This window comes from Lontra canadensis, unplaced genomic scaffold (assembly GCF_010015895.1).
Source record: "Lontra canadensis isolate GAN:19392208 unplaced genomic scaffold, GSC_riverotter_1.0 scaffold26, whole genome shotgun sequence".
NCBI lineage: Eukaryota > Metazoa > Chordata > Mammalia > Carnivora > Mustelidae > Lontra > Lontra canadensis.
This window is the reverse complement of record NW_022631020.1, coordinates 15,135,354-15,155,584: the sequence shown is the minus strand read 5'-3', so window position 1 is coordinate 15,155,584 and position 20,231 is coordinate 15,135,354. Positions and strand designations below refer to the sequence as shown.

General features: G+C 34.3%; 2 pseudogenes; both read left to right on the top strand.

Moving 5' to 3' along the window:
* Positions 1–432: 432 nt before the first annotated feature.
* Positions 433–1,008, top strand: LOC116871522 (annotated as a pseudogene).
* Positions 1,009–1,511: 503 nt separating this feature from the next.
* Positions 1,512–20,231, top strand: part of LOC116871521 — a 74,095-nt pseudogene continuing 55,375 nt past the window's right edge.

The following is a 20,231-nucleotide window of genomic DNA, read 5'->3' as shown; positions in this document are numbered from 1 at the left end:
AAAGAAACTTATCTTAAGCTTCAAATTTCAAAGAATAATTAAGTCTCAAATATAAATCTTTAGTAGTCTAAAGTTAAAGGTGATTTATACTTTTTATTTTGGTATTAATGATTAAATGTATGAATTTGGAAGCTTATAAGCAAGATGTCAACATAAGAAAGCGTGAGCTTTAATTCCTCCCTCTTCCTTTTTACAATATGACAGAAGTGTTCAAGAGAGAATAAAAATAAAAATAAAATGTGGCAGAGGGGTCTTAATCAGTGCTCAAAACAAAAGCATTGAGGGCCTCTTGTAGGTCACTCTCAGTTTGCGGCTTTTCTAAAGCAAGGCCATTTAGAAGGAAGGAGTTCTCGTGCCCCATCAAAGGGCAGGGCTGGGACAAGGCAACCGAGGAGAGGCAGCTGCATAGGGATTCCCAGGGTCAGAACCACAATGATTCCACTAAAAGTATTTTACTGTCAGTTTGGCAGCCAGAATCAGGTCACAATACCCTACGACTGGAGGAAGATCTCCCTGTACTACCAGCTGAAGCTAGCGAAGGCCCTATAATTGCTGAAGACTGCCTTCAAAACAAGAAAAAGCATTGTGGAAAAATTTGGTTTATTGACAAGATCAAGTTACTGCAGGTAGACTGATCCCAGAGATTTGAAATTCCTTGCTGTGTCACGTGGAGCCCCTGCCCCACCTGTGCCTGAGAACGGGTTGCCTTTGTCAAAGATGGCCCTCACCTCCGCTTTCAGAACTTTGTCTCCCGCCTGCACTTCGGCTGGCGCTGGAAGTATCAGCAGATGCTGAGACATATGCAGACATCGAGGATTCCAGTGGCTGTCGTGAGCTGCCTGGAGTTTGAGGACTGCAGGGGGAAGTTTGTAAATACTCAAGACAGGCCTTTCCTGCCCTGGGACCACCTGGAACACTATAGTAAAAGCATGAAACTAATGGCTCAGGAGGATCCAGATGTCCCTGAATGATTTAGAGAATGACTTTGGAAATCTGAAACTTGGATGACTATCAATCCTTCCAAACCACGCCTGGTTAGGAAGTGACTCAAGAGGGCTATTCCCAGAGCATCTCAATTCTTCATAAACTGCTGACTCTTAGGAGAAAGTTGTAAGCGCCACAGGCACACCTGACCCTTGCCAGAAAACTTTTCTTCCTCCTTCATTCGTTTGTTTTCTTTTTTAAGTGGGTATATATTTTTATTTTTATTTTTTTAAAGATTTTATTTGTTCATCAGAGACAGAGAGACAAAGAGCACAAGTAGCAGGAGCAGCAGGCAGAGGGAGAAGCAGGCTCCCTGCTGAGCAGACAGCACCATGAGGGACTCCATCCCAGGATGCCAGGATCATGACCTGAGCCAGAGGCAGATGTTAAGGGATGAGCCACCCAGGCATCCCAGGTATATATCTTTATAATTGAAAAAATTATAATAAGTTTTAAGTCTGTAAAATAAATAATAATTAAGATAAAGCATATTGTACAAAATTCACACATGTAATTTTTTAAGATACATGACAGATGATTGCAGATTGAAGGGAATCACTAAGTACGAGCTCCCACCCTACAGATGGCAAGAAAGTTGTGAGACGTTACAAGAGGTAGAAAAAGGAAATTGTGACAAATCTCAAAGCATCAAATAAACTGTAGGGGTGAGGGTCAAAGCTAATAACTTGTCACAGGGCTAAGTGCAATTTCTGACATTTAGTAATGAATTTTAAATTCAAAGGCTGTGGCAGCAATGCTCTAAGGTCAAACACTGGTGACACAGTCACTCCACAGTAACTCTCTATGGAAGTGAAGCATCACTTCAACATTGGGGAAAGATTCTGAAATCAGGTAAATTCTTTGATTCTGGGGAGGAAAGACTAGAAGAGAAGAGAAGGCCAACAATACGAAAAGTGAAAATTATTCTACTTGAAGCCACCTTTGCTCAAGAGAGAACAATACTTAGATTTAAAAGTCTTCCAAATACTCAAGAAAATATTTGAAGCAGTGAAATTTAAGCATCTGCAAATTTGGTTATGAAAATTAGAATGAAGGACTCACTCACTAGCACAGCTGGGGAAAAAGCAAGCACTGCTCTCTTTTTCAGTGTTTAAAAACGATATACAACTTTCATGAAATATATTCTGGCAAGGACATTTTTAGAGTTTAGTTCTAACAATTCAAATGCTGATCATGCTCTTCCTGGAGCTTCAGAGTAAAAGGGCAGAATATTTCTGAAGCTAGATGATTCACAGGGGCATGATGGAGGTGACTCCCTCATGTTCACCATTTCTATAAAGAACCAGAATGTTTGCAATATGCTCTACCACACATTTATGCAAAGGTCTAGGGGAAATTGCTACAATTCTACTTGCACAACAGGATACTAGTTCCCATCATAGAGAGCTCAGATTCCTTCAGTAAGGATGATGCTTTTGAGTTTTTGACGTGGATGTCACCACTGATGGTGTGAAATGGCTGGATACAACACTGTCTGGGGCTAAACCTTGGGGACAGAATCAGATTTTGGTTCTTGACTTTTTGTATTTGTCAAAAAAACCATGAATTTCCTTGTTCCATATGAAAGGAAGCCTTTATATGTTACTGATATTTCCTATGAAAATATCTGTTTATAATGTTCATTGTTAAGTAAGTTGAATTAGGTAAAATATGAATAAGAAGTAATCTATATTGGATTTTTCTTAAACCCAAGTTCTCATTGACGGATTCACCTAAAAATAATAACTGATCAGATGACAGTGATAAAAGACGTGTATATGCACTCCCTGAATCCTTTCTGCCTGTAATAGGTCATTCTGCTTTTTAAAAACCATGCCATCTATTAACACTTAATGGTCTTTCTGCTTCAGGAGTCATCAGAAGCAACTGATGAGAGTTTCTATGACTGAATTTATATTCCCTGAAGACTGTTTTCTTGCTGAGATTAAATCAGGTATCCCCCCTGCACAATTATTTCTGTCACCCACAATTTATTATTTCTAAAAACAGGTATATGAATAGGATACCACTGTTAACTCCTATAGCTAACTGAGAGAAATAGACTAGAAAGAAAATATTTCATAATTATTTACTATACCACATATAGTATGGGTAACAAACATTTTATAATAATAAATTAAGATTTTTAACATAAAATATGTCAACATTCTTGCAAAATATCAATAATTACTTTCAAAATAATATTTAAAAATAAATATTCACTATTATTAAAGAAAATACACAATTCTTATAAGAAATATTTCTTATAATATTTAATAATTTAAACCCAAGCAAAATAAGAGTTAAATATCTGAGAAGATATAAATGGCTCTAATCAGAAATAGTGAGCAGTAAGGTTACTAATTCTTTCAAGTTATTTTTATGTTTGTAGTATTTTTCAACCATTATTATAATGGAATTTTGGGGGGAACTGAAAAAAAACACTAATTGTGAGTTTATCTGGAAGAGTAAATAATTAAAAATAAAGTTTACTTTTTTGAAACACAATGAAAGAACATTTGGGTTAAGTAGCAAACTATATTTCAGACTATAATATTTAGAATACATAATAGACATTTGTGTATAAATAAATTAAGTGTCTCCCAAATACAACGTATTAATGTGTGTATGTATATATAATTTATAATTTAATTATTATAATAAAGTCATTCAAGAGTTTTTGAAAAATATTAAAAGTAAGAATATTACTAGTGACCTGAATCAATAATAAAGAATGAGTAGTCTTCAGTAGAGCAAATTTAGTCAGTAAGTAAATACACAGAAACATTTGACACTGAATTAAAAAGTAGAAAAAAAAAGTAGAAAGTACACATTAAATAGCATTTTACCAATCAAAATTATAAAGTTTCAAAAAGATGATTCAAAATATCAATGGTTTCAAAGTGAGTTTTAACAGTGAACGTTAATATAGATTGATACAATAATTGTAATAGATAGACTAATCAGATTCTGTCAAACCCAACCCTCCTGCAGAATAGAACAGTAAACTCTGGACAAAATACAAATAAATGATGTTCTGAAGGCACTAAAAGGTAAACAAAAGTAGGCAGACTCTGGTGACATTTGGTACAAATTTGATAAGGTTTGGATATTTCTATTTTCATAACTTTTACCCTGAGGTTAGAGCCAAGATGCCAACATGAGGGTCGGCTTAAACTCTCTCTCTCTCTCACACACACACACACGCGCACGTGCGTGTGCACGCTCACAGGTGGGAGGGTGGAGAGAGTGGGACAGAAACACAGAGACAACAGAGTCTTTCTCTATTGAAGAACTAAAAATCAGAATTCAGGACAACCAGAGTCATTAGAGCATTAGTAGAAAATCTTCCAAGTCAGTGGCAATCTTAAAATCTATGTGCAAATTCTGTCCAAATCTTTGGGCTATATTTTGAATCATACATACTTTCATCAATCTAGCTAGACAAAAAAGAGCTGAATAAAGGCTTGAGCTGCCATACAAAAGAGAGATTCAGCAATTGATTTAAGCTCTGGTGATTGTTTAATAACGGAAACCATAATTTTCAGAAAAGTAATGCAGAATCTAGAGTCTTCCCAATATAACATTCACAATATCCAGAATAGAATCAAAATTATTCAATATAACAAAAAAAGGAAGACAAATACTACAGTTTCTCAAAAGAAAAATAATTAAGAGAGAATAACTCCAAATGACCAGATGTTAAAATTAGCAAGTCTGAATTTTAACATAGATATCACTACTATGGTCAATAACATTAAAGAAACATACTTCCAGTTATAGAAAAGATAGAAAAGGTTTACAGGTAAATGATTAAAAAAAAAAGAAGAAAATATCAAAACTTAAAGAATGCACATGGAATGAGAAAAAAACCTCTTCACTTAAATAATTTTACTTAGAATGGTGATCCAGTGAACTTGAATAGAGCCAGTGACCAGAATAGATCCAGTGAAACTGAAAATAAGTAAACGAAAATACTCTAATCTGAAGAAGATGAAAACAATGACTTAAATGAATCAAATCTTTGGGAAGGCATGTAAAGAATTCAATATATATGTGGTGTATATATATATCCTCAGACAAGAGGAGAGTAATAATGGGACAGGAAAAATATTTAAGGAAATGATGACCAAAATGTCTAAAATTTGGTGAAGGATATAAATTTTCAAAATGAAGTCCATCAAACCCTAAGCAGTGTGAATAAATGCCAACTATGCTCTGGCACAAAAATTGAAAAATTTTAAATTAAAGACAAAGTACAAATAATCCAATCAAGGCATGGGCAGAAGACATGAGCAGACATTTCTGCAAAGAAGACATCCAAATGGCCAAAAGACACATGAAAAAATTGCTCAACATCACTTGGCATCAGGGAAATACAAATCAAAACCACAATGAGATACCACCTCACACCAGTCAGAATGGCTAAAATTAACCAGTCGGGAAATGACAGGTGTTCACAAGGATGCAGAGAAAGGGGAATCCTCCTACATTGTTGGTGGGAATGCAAGCTGGTGCAGCCACTTCGGAAAACAGTATGGAGGTTCCTCAAAAAGTTGAAAATAAAGTTACCCTCCAACCCAGCAATCACCTTACTGGGTATTTACCCTAAAGATACCAATGCAGTGATGTGAAGTGGCATGTGCTCCTGAATGTTTATACCAGCAATGTTCACAATAGCCAAACTATGGAGAGAGCCTAGATGTCCATCAACAGATGAAAGGATAAAGAAGATGTGGTACATATATACACAAAAGAATATTATGCATCCATCAAAAAAAAAAAAGAAATCTTGCCATTTGCAATGACATGGTTGGAACTATAGGGTATTACGCTAAGAGAAATAAGTCAATCAGAGAAAGACAATTATCATATGATCACACTGATATAAAGAATTTGAGAGGCAGGGCGGGGGATCATGGGCAGAAGGGAGGGAAAAATGAAACAAGATGTGACCTGGGAGGGAGACAAACTATAAGAGACTTTTCATCTCAGGAAACAAACTGAGGGTTTCTGGGGGGCAGGGTAAGGATAGGGTGGCTGGGTGAGGGACAATGGGGAGGGCATGTGCCATGGTGAGTGCTATGAATTGTGTTAAGACTGATGATTCACAGACGTGTACCCCTGAAATAAATAATATGTTTATATAAATAAATAAAATTTTAAAAAAGAGAGAGAGAAGAAGAAAATCTTGAAAACTCAAGGAGAAAATATCATAATACATAGAGGGAAGACAAATTTATACTGTCAATGAATTTTTATCAAAAACTATAGAGGCAAGGAGATATCAAACTGAACTCCTTAGAGTACTGAGAGAAAAAATTGTCAACCCAGAGGTCAATAGCCAGCAAAAATATTCTTCAAAGATAAAGTGAAATAAATACATTCCTACATAAACCCAATTTAGAGAACTGTTACTAGATTTCTAGGAAGATATTAAGTTTGTGGAAAGAAATTAGTTCATCAGAAATGAGATCTATCTGGATAAATAAAAAAGACAATAATTTTTTCATTTCTTTAAAATAAAAATGATCATTTAAAATAAAAAATATAGCAGGTTTTTTGTGGGGTTTCTGATGTATGTAGATATATTACAGATAACTGTAACATGAAACGTAAATGGGGCTTAGTTATGGACAACAGAGAGTTATATGGTTTTATATATTTTATGTATTATGGTAAAATATTAACTCTAAGCAGACTGTGAACAATTAAAGATGATTTCTGTAATCTCTAGATCAGTCACACACACATACAAAATCCAAGTAGCTGTAACATAAAAGCCAATGGATAAAATGGAATTTTACAGTTATTCAGATTACTTGGAAAACATATAGTAATAAATTTTGACATATTTTAGAATTCTTATTTGTGAACCACCTAATGATTGACACTTACATAGTAATTATATAGCAAAATTTCCTTTTTACAGAAACACTGATGAATACAGAATACATATTATGATGTTTGTTTGACCAAATCATTTTATATTTACTCGAGTTTTACATCTTGAAATTGTGTATACTTTATGGTGGAGATTATTACTATTGATTATTGATTATTGATTATTATTATAGATTATTGTATTATACAAATGTCCCTGCAGTTGTAAAGACTGTCTCTTAGTTATTCAGCATTCTTCTTTTTTCTCTCATAAACATAAACACCCATGTGGAGTTAAGTCTTCTGATTTTCCTTCAGTGCTCTCTGCAACAATGTTACTGCATTTCTATCTCAAATAGCATTTACCAGTACTACACATTGTGTTCAAGAGATTGGTTAGGAAAAAAGATTACAGCAACCTTCGGGTTCTGCAAGGTTAAATGATTTGACCTTGGTCACAGAAAAGATAAATGAGGTACTAAGAACAGTATCTGGCTAACATAAGGAGCTTATTTTAAATCTATTCTTCAATGTTAGTTTCTAAATCAGATTTTCTGCCTTACAAACTAAAGGGAAAATAAGCAAGGGGGTAACTTGAATTAAAATTTGCATCAATTTAATTCTGTTGTCTTATATATTTCAATTTTCCAAAATGATATAGTTCTTTTGCATTAGTGAAATAAAATTAATTCTGGACAATGTCATTCAACAAGTGTTTATGCAGGTGGATGACTGAGAAACAATTATTTGAGAACCAAAGTAGATTAAGCCCCTTGGTTGAAAGAGTCCGAAACTTTGGTCAAGAAGCAATGCTCAATATTCTCTAGCTCTCAAGAGACAAGATCATCTAGCACAGTATTCCTTAGAGTCTTTTTATTCATTCATTCATTCATTCATTCATTCATTCACTAAGTTATTCATTCTAACAAGATACACTTTAAATTAAAAATTTGGTTTCTGGAAATGAGCTGAGATGAATAAATTTTAGAGTCACAGAGAAGAGACTATTTGCTGTCCTGGAAGTGAGAAAACAATGAGGATAGAATGTGTTGTAGTCACTCTTACAAATACTGACTACATTCCTCCTTCAAGGTGTGTTTTTTAGAATCCACTTTGTGATCCAGGGCACATGTACCTGGGATAAATCATACCCACCTCCACAGTCTGTCTCAAGGGGTGACTAAAAAAGAGTGATTAAGGGGTGCCTGGGTGGGTCAGTGGGTTAAGCCTCTGCCTTTGGCTCAGGTCATGATCTCAGGGTCCTGGGATCGAGCCCCACATAGGGTTCTCTGCTCAGCGAGGAGCCTGCTTCCTCCTCTCTCTCTGCCTCTCTGCCTACTTGTGATCTCTGTCTGTAAATAAATAAATAAATAAAATCTTTAAAAAAAAAAAAGAGTGACTAATGTCTAAGGAATTTTCAGAAACATTTTTATATAAACATACTAGAATGTAATCATAAGTAAGAAAATAATTTCTAGACATTTTCTAAATATATAATTTTCATTTTTCTCTAATAATGCATCATTGTTCTGCACTGGTTTACTGCACCATGTAAACCAGTGCAGCCTCCATGACAGAGGCTAAGGGGATCTGTAAATAATTTTACTGCCTTATCCAGAGGATAGAAACATGACCTACACAGGTCCAGGCAATGCTTTCTCAAACCAAGTAAGGCAAAAGATAAAGGGATGCTTAGGTTTTCACTTGGGCAAACAGTATTAATGATGGCCTGAAGTTAAGGTGGTATGTTGGCCAGGTTGTTTCTGTTTCTTCTTCCTTTAACCTACCTTGTTTCCATGGTTTCTGCAGAATTCACTTGCCTGCTTCTCTTAGTCTGGTGTTCCAATAAATTCTATTTCTGCTTAAGATAGCCACAGTAAACTTTAATGTCTTGCAATCAAGAACTTTGATAACAACAAAAAATCTTTACTATATAAATAAGTATGGACTTTAGATTTCTCCATAACATTTGTGGATTTTAAAATGGTGTGTGTAGCTTTTATTTTTTTTCCAAAACCTTATTACTGTTTCTGAGTCATTCAGGCTAACCTTTATCTGTCAACTTACTTTTTAATTTCTGTTTTGTAAAACAGGGAGGCATACATTTGTTATTTCCGTGATCAACCTTTAAGGAGCCAAAGCCTTTTAGCTTCCTACTGTAGCACAAAATAAGATAGAGATGTGAATATCTGTTATTGTGTTAATGCCTTGAGTGCCAGATGGTAAAAAAAGGAGACACTTTCTGCAAAAGCCAAAGGATTGAATAGTAAGGACTACAGAGAAGATAGAGAATACTCCACAATTATTTCCACATTTCTCAATCCTATTCCAATTTCAGCTTGATTAAAACACAAAGCAACTGTTGCTATCACAGGGGAATACATTTGTTACTGTGTTATTTACTGTTTTCTTTCTTCTTCTTTTTCTTCTTTTAAGTAGGCCCCATGGACAGCGTAGAGCCCAGTGCAGGGCTTGAACTCACAATGCTGAGATCAAGATGTGATCAAGAGTCAGATGCTTAACTGACTGAGCCATGCAGGTGCCTCCTGTAATGTTTACCCTTAATTAGAAGGGATGTATCCTTAGAGATTTCCTAACTTTATCATGTGAGCTATTTTTTTTTTTTTTTGCTGGTTATATTATACTCTACATTTTAACTTCAGATTTATAATTCAATCCTTGTTTAGCATCCAAAAATCAGAAACAAAAAATTCTTTAAAAAAGAGTTTACAAATTATCTACTGTGGTTTGATTAAAAGCAAAAGAAAGTGCTGCATGAGAATAGATCATGTTTATTATCTAATTGCAGGAAGGAGCATGAGAATATGAGTAAACAAAACAATTCTGCATCAGTTTACTGTGACAGATTCAAGGACATGCCTAAAAAGCAACTAATTTGAATTTAAAACCAAATTCAACACACATCAGGCAGAAGACAGTCAACATTTTAGAAGTAGGAAAGGAAAATATATCAGTGACAATTTAGAGACAATTTTTTCAAGTAATGCCATTGCAGGAAGAGGTATGCCTTCCTTAGTACTTCCTTATCCACATGTGTTTATTAAGGAGGATGCTAAAATTTAAGGAAAATATGTTACTAATAGAGATGGATATATCTGGTACAGGAAGACAATTTGTGGACAAAACAAACCAAAAATTGAAAATGGAATCTCTCCTTCATGAACTTCCTCCTAAAATAAAATTCTACATTATTAAAGAAGGAGCACGTATTTTGGAGGGTTCTTAGTAGTAGTGTTTGCTTTAAGTGCAATGCAATATGTATATTCTACTGGGGGGGTGCCTGTGTGGCTCACTGGGTTAAGCCTCTGCCTTCAGCTCAGGTCATGGTCTCAGGGTCCTGGGATCAAACCCCACAGGGAGCCTGTTTCCTCCTCTCTCTCTGCATGCCTCTCTGCCTACTTGTATCTCTCTCTCTTTCAAATAAATAAATAAAATCTTTAAAAAAATAAAAATAAATATAAGCTGGAAAGCTGACATATTTGATTACTGAAAAAAATTTCTAAAATGTTAAATAATCATTAAGTACTACTAATAATTATTAGTGAACAGTATTTATTATTATGTCAAAAGACATACATAACTATATATTGATTTATTAGCTAAATTATAAATACTATTTCAATATTTCTTAATACTTATAAATAAGAATTCTTGTGATAATTTATCCTAAAAATCTCATATACTGTATCACTTACCAAAGAAATACCTATAATTGTTTTAAAACTTTTATTTTACTTAAAACTTTGATGAGGAGAGACCAGATCATTCCCAACAGTATTGCCTAAATTTTAAAATTGCATAATAAAGTTTTGAGGAGTGATTAACTTTACAGCAACATAACTTAAAGTGGAGGTACACATAATTTTAAGGAAATATTATAATGCATCCCTCATTTAACTCCATCACTCTGATGTCCATCATGGGGATATATTGGGGAATTAGAAGAAGAATAAACTCTCTTTTCACAAAGGCATTACAAGCTAGTAAAGAGGCAATGTACATACATGAGGTAGTTAAGTAAAAATATAAGGTACACATACAGAGCTATTTTATGAAGATGATTCTAAGTGCACTTGAAAGCCTTGAAGAAAGACACAATGAAGAGTCTGAGCCTTGAGATAAGTTAAGTTATATTGGGACAGCTGATATAAAGAGAAGAGGCAGCTTGTTCTAGAACAAAGCGAAAAAAAAATCAAGAGTAGGGAGCAAACTGCATGTGATTTTCTGTTTTTCCCAAAACAAAGAGAATGAGATGCAAGTGTTTTCAAGCAAATTACGATAAAGGTTTTGAAAGCCCCTAAGAACTCTATGTACATAGTATAAATATAGTCTATGCAGTTATGTTAGAGAGTTAACTCTGATTCTTAGCTGTGTTAATAAGAGGATGATTAAAATAAATTTGAAAAAAGTAAATCTAAATATATATGTATTAGGTAAAATTAACATTGTTAAAATGATTTTATAATGGAGCTAGTGTACATACAGAAAGTGAGCATTAGAAGAACATTAAAAATAGAGCTACCCTACGACCCAGCAATTGCACTACTGGTTATTTACCCCAAAGATATAGATGTAGTAAAAAGAAGAGCCATATGTACCCAATTTTCTTGGCAACAATGTCCACAATAGCCAAACTGTGGAAACAGTCGAGATATGGTCCATATACACAATGGAATATTACTCAGCCATCAGAAAGGACGAATACCCAAGTTTTGCATTGACATGGATGGGACTAGAGGAGATTATGTTAATTGAAATAAGTCAAGCAGAGGAAGTCAATTATCATATGGTTTCACTTATTTGTGGAACATAAACAATAGCATGGAGGACATTAGGGGGAGGAAGGGAAAAATGAAGGAGGGGATCCTGGAGGGGAGACAAACTGTGAGAGACTATGGACACAGAAACAAACTGAGGGTTTTAGAAATGAGAAGGATGGGTTGGCCTGGTGATGGGTATTAAGGAAGGCACATGTTGCATAGAGCACTGGGTGTTATACACAAACAATGGATCATGGAACACTACATCAAAAACCAATGATGTACTGTATTGTGTCTAACATAACATAAATGATAATAATAATAGAAAAAGAAGAGCATTAAGATCACCACGCTTTTCTAAATTAAACCCTCAAAAAGAAAGGAGGGGATAATATTATTGTGGGTATAAGTGAAATTAGGGGGCATGCTTCACACATTGGATATAGGAACAATATTTTTGTTTTAATTATAGGAGTCATTTATTTTAATGTGCTAAATTATTTTAATGTGTTCATAAAATAAGTCATATTAAAATTCAAATCACAATAAACAAGTTACCTTAGTAAAAATCACATACAAGTAATTCCAGTGTTTAATTTATTTGTTTTGTAATCTTGTGATGCTCTGGGGAAAAAAAAAAATCTTGAGTATGGATGACTCTGTTGCCCCTTCTAACCTACCTAAAGTAGAAGAAGTTATGTTAGCATTACTGTCTCTATGGTGACATTATGAAGTGTCCATTTTATTTTTTATTTTTTTAAGATTTATTTATTTATTTGAGAGAAAGAGAGAGGGAGAGGGGCAGAGGGAGAGGGAAGAATCTCAAGCAGACTTCCCATAGAGCGCAAAGCCCAACACACTGGATCCCACAATCTGAGATCTTGGCCTGAGATGAAACCAAGAGTCAGATGCTTAACCGACTGAGACACCAGGTGCCCCTTGAGGTGTCCATTTTAAAAGAAAAACTTTGAAAGTCAGAATTTTTCTTCAAGAAAAAGATGAGTAAATGCAAAAAGTTTGTCAAACAATACTTTGTTAATGTTAAAATCTTAGGTAGCTACACCAGTATCGATAATATTAGAAGATGTTTCAAACTGAAGCTGCTGAAGAGGATACCCGTACTCTAATCCTAAATTAATTATCTTGCTTAAAACAAGAATGAAGAAGAAAATTGAAGGTAGACATATATTTTTAATAGATTTTAAAACTTTAATTTTCTTGTAGGAAAAAAGGCAGAATAGATAAATTGTCTTGTAGTTCTATAAATTTCTTCAGTTAAAGAAATTAGCTTGATAATAACATATAGTATTTTTAAGGGGGGCATTTACAGATTTGGAATCAATTTCAGCTATGGCTAAACTGAAGATTATTGAAGACGCTTTCTAGGGCAACATAACTTTAAATGGGCATGGCAGGGATGAACTGTCCATCTCATTACCCAGTGAGTATGAAGTAATATTTGTCAACAGTTAATGAGCAGAATTTTGCAGTAGAAAGAAGAATTTTTCAGGAACCTTTATAATCCTCAGATACTGACAACCAAATGCTCATTTGATAACAGCACTGTTAGGTCTCCACAGAAGAAAGATCAGTTAACTGCACCTAAGCTCCATCCATGCCACTGTTCATCTCCTATGCCTGGATGAGAGAAGTTGATGTAAACCAGTCAACAAATGGGAATTTTGGGGTTCTGGTGCTGGAAACACTTTTCTTTTCTTTTTTGGTTATACGGTTTCTAAGATCTCTCTCTCTCTCTTTCTACAACTCCTTGCACAGATACTACTGTACGGCCAGGGGGCTGACAATTCCTTCATAACCAGACCTTCCTTACAGTGAAAATGTGTGACCAGGGGGAAAACAACCACCAATAGCAACAAAAATAGCTCTGCCCTAAGAGGGTGGGGGGTGGGTATTAGAATTGTAAGAGTGTGAGTTTAGAGGAAAAGTTTAAAGAAAACTTTCACTTACTTAGGCTTACCTCTAGCATGAAGAAAAAGATGCTGCAAAATTTAAGCTAATCTGGGAAATATATAGTGGCTTGGGAATCATCAACCATTACTAGCATCCTTACAAGGAATGGTTTTTATTGTCTATGCTTATATCCTCTACATATATCTTCCTTTAGAATCCAATCTAGCAGTTAGATGCAGTCTTAGTAGCTCACTGTTTGACAACGGGATTGAGAAATTGTGGTTCAGCCGTCCAAAAGGGACACATGAGACTTGTATTTGTTGTGGCTGCTGGATAGTAAAAGAGTTTAGGGAGAGCCAGGGAATTATTTGGAAATATTTTCTGGGGACAGTATTTTTTTACACATAGAATAATTGATTTAATAGTGAGGATTTATAACATTTTCACTGGATCAAATCTGTAGTATTATATAACTTTCATTTGAATTTTATTGGATAATATAGAAGTATAAAATTCAGATCAGAAAAACCTATTGATTGACTTCTTGACTGAAATATGAGGTCTTGAGGTCAGATTAAAGATTAATGTCCTGTAATGTTCCATTTAAGAAGCTTCTGTTTATAACAGAGAAGAGATACTGTATGAGCTTTCATTGACCACTGTGTTGATATCATTGTTGCCAAATTAATACAACAGCTTGGATAGAGGTTTCTGAAACTATAATTCTTTGTTCCTGAAGGATATAATAGTTCTAGTCAGCACTCTCCAGCTAATTATTAATAGGTTATTAATATTAATGAGATAAGGTATACTTATTTGACCTTCAGGGGAAATTCTAGGTTAATCTCAATTACTCACTTCCTATGATTTTATCACCAAATATTTAGGATATTTACTAGACCATAATACAGGCACAACTTCTCTTTTTTTAACTTAGAGTATGGTTTCTTTGAGCATTTTTCTTTTTATTTGTCCAGAGTTCTTGCATCAGAAGAGCCTCAGGTGATTCCATCTGGAAGTTGCCCCATCCAGTGGCTTAAGCCCTGGAATGAATTACCTTGTTCAAGTTTTTTGCTATCATTGGAGTAATCCATTGAAACTGGGCTACAGAGGGGAGGGAAAGAAGCAAAATAAAAGTTCAGTAGTAGTAAAGTCCCCTCTATGCATATGCTTACCTTGTGGTTTCTGTAAGAAGAGGGTACAGAAATGTTGGCAAGAAGAAATGATTTAGAATTTCATGGTCTAATGTCTGAGGTCATTCTCTGTCTCTATCATTATCAAATAAGAACAACAAAAGCAAATGCCATCCATTCTAGAGATGAAACAGCATCTAGAAGAAAAGATTCTTCTTTGTTTACTTGGGTCATAAAAGGTAAGTGACTTGAATCAGTTCATATTCTTCTGGATATCTGTTTTCCTGACACACCACTACCTCTTGAAAATATTACCTTAAGCAATGGACTATGCATGTATTGCAAATATTTTAAATATATCATGAAGTTTCACCCACAGACTATTTAAAACTCAAACTCAAAACAGCATAAATGCACACTATAAAATTAAAACATTAAGACATTTAAATGCAGGATGGTATATCAGCAATTTAATCTGCTAGTAATAACAACAGAGTAAATGCCACTTTTTATTAAAATATGGAGGGCTCAGCTTCTATTAAAAAAAAATCTATCAAAGAACAAACTTCCACTATTTGAGGAAGTCCATTTCTCTCTCTGCAATATTTTGTTTCCCACCCAGCAGGCAGCTTCACTAGAGAGACACATGGAGCCATAAGGCAGTAAAGGAAGAGGCAGCAGACAGAAATGGACTTGACAACCAGCTGAGGGAGCAGATATTGCTCCATATCACAGTTGGGGGTGTATGTATATGATCTTTCTTTTTTCAAATGAATGAGTCCACAATTTTAATCAGATTGCTAAAGGTTCTTAGAATTCTCTCCTACCAACCACAAATAAAGACTAATGACCACTGTTTTAGAGATTTGTATAGCTCTCCAAAAATACTGCTTACTGAGATGTAAAAATATTTTAAAATTGCTTAATGTGTTTTAACTTTAATACTTGTAATTTAGGGTAATTTCTAATTCACTGCATATTTGTAAGGAAAATAAACCAAGCACAAAAAGCATTTTTTACTTTTTGAAATATATTTAAAAAATATATCAGTCTTTTGTGAGCAGGAAGAGTTAACTAGTAGAATATTAAGTGAGGACTCTTGTTTTTAGGAAGGGACCTTCAAATATTGATTTGTCGTTTGTTCATCACGTAATGCAATAGAGAGGCATAAAAGAGTAATTGAAGAATTAAATCTCTGCTTCACTTCTAATTTTCCTTCTTTTGAGGTTTGTTCATGACCTTTATGACTGTCTGACTATAGCTTTCATGGTTTAATCATAAATAATTTGGCAATTCAAAAACAATAACATCAGACATGATGTATTTTTTTCTAGGCAATAAAATGTATTTAAAGATACCAGGGTTGAAGAGAATATAGTAAAGAGTTGGGGTTTCATCATTATCTGGTGACAGTGTGGTGAATTAAGGCGGTGCTTACTGAGATATCCTGTTGGGTCCAGTTACAGCAGGTCAACTTGAATTTTGTTCATTCTTTTTTATTAGGTTTCTTGTGATCTACCTTTACACTCATTGAAATTGTTTTATTGGTTGTACCGGTGTGCACATATATATCCTGATAAAGGACAGCATATTTAAGGAGACATATCTTAAAAGGGAAGCTTTCCTGCCTGTTGAGTTTAAAACTGGTGCAAACTGGCATTACATTACTAAGATTATTTTCAGTAATAATTAGAGAACTGAGGAGAAATGCCTGTCTTACTTGGACATCCTTACACCAAAGGTAGGATTCTGAGAAAATTAAAAAAAAAATTCCAAGTTTCTCCAGTGCTTTGCAAAACTCAATAATACAAAAATCTGCTTGATATTTTTTGATATCACCTCCAACCTTTTCAAAAGAGCCCCATAAAAAGTTGTTTAGTTTCTGGGCGCCTGGGTGGCTCAGTGGGTTGGGCCGCTGCCTTCGGCTCAGGTCATGATCTCAGGGTCCTGGGATCGAGTCCCACATCGGGCTCTCTGCTCAGCAGGGAGCCTGCTTCTCTCTCTCTGCCTGCCTGCCTCTCTGTCTACTTGTGATCTCTCTCTGTCAAATAGATAAATAAAATCTTTAAAAAAATAAAAAAAAAAAAAAAAAAGTTGTTTAGTTTCTAAAACTTAGAATCTCCCTTATTGAATAACTAGTATCACCATTACAGCAAATATATGCAACCTACTATGTACAGACATTGTCTTATGTGTTTTGAATGGATTATTTTATACACGTGTGCACCCACACATATGCACAAAAGAATCCCTTGAGAAAGGAATTAATACTACCTTGATTTTCCAAATAAAAGTAAGACACAGAAAGATTAGAGTTAGTAAGTGGCAGAGTTTGTTTATGAACATAGATCATCCTGTGCTAGAGTCTATTAATCATTATGTTAATATGTTATCTTTTGTTATCCTGTATATGTTTTTTCAACAGCTTTATTGAGCTATAATTGACATATTATCGATTCACTCATTTAAAGTGTACTATTCAGCTTTTTAAATTATATTCACAGAGTTGTGCAGCCATCATCACAACCAAATTTAGTATAATTTTATCACTCCAGAAAGATACTTCTCCCACTCCAGTTATCTCCCTCTAAATACCCTATTAGGCAACCACTGATCTGCTTTTGTCTCTATAGAGTTCCCTTTTGTGGACTTTCCTTTGAATGCAATCACATCATATATGGTCTTTTGTGACCAGCATCTTTCATGTAACATCATGTTTTTGAGGTTAATCTGTATGGTATTATGTATCAACACTTCACTCCTTTTTTATGGCCAAATGATATTCCATTATGTGGAAGTACCACATTTTGTTCGTCAATGGATGGACATCTAGGTTGTTTCCACCTCTTGGCTATTATGAATAATGTTACTACGAATATTTATGTACAAGTTTTTATGTGCAGATATATTTAAATGGCCCTTGGGCATATATCTAGGAGTGGAATTGTTGGATGTAGACTGTTGTACAAAGTGGCTGCAGTATTTTACATTGCCACCAGCAGCAGATGAGTGTACTGTCTTCTCCATACCTGTGTGACACTTGATATTATTGGACTTTTTAATTTTTCCATCCTAATGAGTACCTAGTGGAATCTCATTGTAGTTTTGATTTGTATTTCTCTATTGACTAATAATGCCAAGCATTTTATATTATTTGTTGACTATTTGTACATATTCTTTCAAGAAATGTCCACTTATATCTTCTGCCCATTTAAAATAGTTAATAGATGATTAGAGCAGTTTTAGGTTCACAAAAAAAATGGAGCAAAAATTACAGAAAGTTCATATATATCTGTTCTAAACCTACAAATGTTTTTTCTATCAATATCTTGCAGTAAAGTATATTTGTTATAATTAAGGAAACAAAATTAAAGTTTATTGGCTAAAAGTCTATAGTTTCTGTTCTATTAATTAATTAATTCCATTAATTCATATGTCTATTCTACTCTAATAACAAATTGTCTTGTTTACAGTTGCTTTGTAGTAAGTTTGGAAATCAAGAAGTGTGAATTCTCCAACTTCATTCTTCTGTATCAAGATTGTTTTGGTTATTTTGTGACCCTTGAGTTTCAATATTAATTTCTGATTCAGCTTGCTAATTTCTTCCAGGAAGCTAGCTGGGATTCTGATAGGGACCCATGAATCTATAGATTAATTTGGAGAATACTGATATCCTAACAACATTAAGTCTTCAGAGTTATGAACATGGATGTCTTTCCACTTACTTTGCTTTTTAAAAATTAATTTTCATCATGGTTATAGTCATCAGAGTATGTTTTGAACTCTTTATCTAAAAGATTTTCTTAAGTATTTTATTCTTTCTAATTAAATTGTTTCCTTAATTTTATTTTTGGTTTGTTCATTGCTATCTTAATATTTTTTCACTTTAAATTTGCACCTTGAGAAGCAATATGTCAATATATAGCAAAGCTAATTAATAGATTAATCCATGTCTTGAGTCAGATTTGATAGTTCCTCACATTTTTAGAGATAGAGTGGGGAGGAACAGAGGGAGAGGGACAAGCAGACTGTACGCTGACTGCAGAGCCCATAACCTGAGCTGAAATCTAGAATCAGAGGCCTAGGGACACCTGGGTAGCACAGCAGGCTGGGCAACCCACTCTTGCTTTGGCTCAAGCCTGATCTCAGAGTCTTGAGATGGAGCCAATGGCTGGCTCTACCTTTAGTGGGGAGTCTGCTTCTAGTTTCTCTCTCCCTTTCCCTCTGCTCCTCCCCACCACTCTCTCTCTCATTCTAAAATAAAGAAAGAAATCTTATGGAAAAAAAGAGTCAGGTGCTTAACTGACTGAGCCACCCGGGTGACCCTAATGAGGGATATGTTTTAATGTAAACCAATAACACACTGTCATTGTTATCAGATCATATTTAGGTGTATGACATGTTTTGAAAAGAGTAAAATAATTTTACTCTTCTTTGAAGAAGGGATCTTCAAACTGATTTTAGGGCACTAAAAAATTATTATATTCAGCCCTCAGGATTTAGGAGTCCTACTAATTTCAATTTAATTACTTAGTCAATTTTTAAGGAAGTATTTTACCTGAAACACTAGACTTGAAGTTTTTAAATGCATTTTTGTTTATTGTGTATTAGTAAATCCCAGAACTAATGTATATGCCCATCAGTAGGTGACACATTATTAAATATGCATACAAAAATCTGCCTGTTGGTCATTATAATGAAATTAGTAGAAAAGGTATCTGTTGAAATGAAAACACCTCCAAGCTATTAAGTGAAAGTAGCTAATATGAATGGTCTGTGAATACGTGTGTTTGTTTATGTATGTATGTTGTGGCTCTCTACAAGTATTATCTGTGCAATGGTATTTGAGATTATATTGTTCTCATCATATTTTTTATCTTCTGATAAATTAATACATTTAATAAAGCAACAAACAATGAGAATTTCAAGCTTTGCTTTGTGAAAAAAATACTATATGTATATGTAGAACTTAATTCACATTGATAGTGAAATGCTGAGATAGAATCTGTCATAAGATCTTATAACTACTAATGCTTTTCTTCTTTCTGGGAGGATGAAAATCTTGAAAAAAGTTGTTTTAACTAAGCTATAATAAATATAATCTATATCATATATTTAATTTTTTCTCATTTTATCCTAAGTCATCTATGTATATAATTGATTCAGGTTTAAATCTTTAATGTTGTTTATTATATTTGAATATATAGAAATATGTAGATATTGTAACAGTAGAAACTGATGATTTCTGAACTGAAAACAACTGATATAAAGGAATTGATTGGCCCTATTTAGATGCTAATAAGTGAGTAGCCAGAGTCACCTGTATACGATAGAAGATGCCAGATTCCTGGATTAAAAACAAAGTAACCATATCCTCATAGCTGTTCTGGATCCCTAAGCTCTACATCCCATGGGGCAATATGGAGGGTCAACTGAAGCTGGTACATGCAGTGGGATGCACGATTGGAAAGGGACTCTGTACATAAGAGACCCACTGAGTTATGACAAGCAGGAAGCAAGCCAGGTCTTTGTGGAAAAA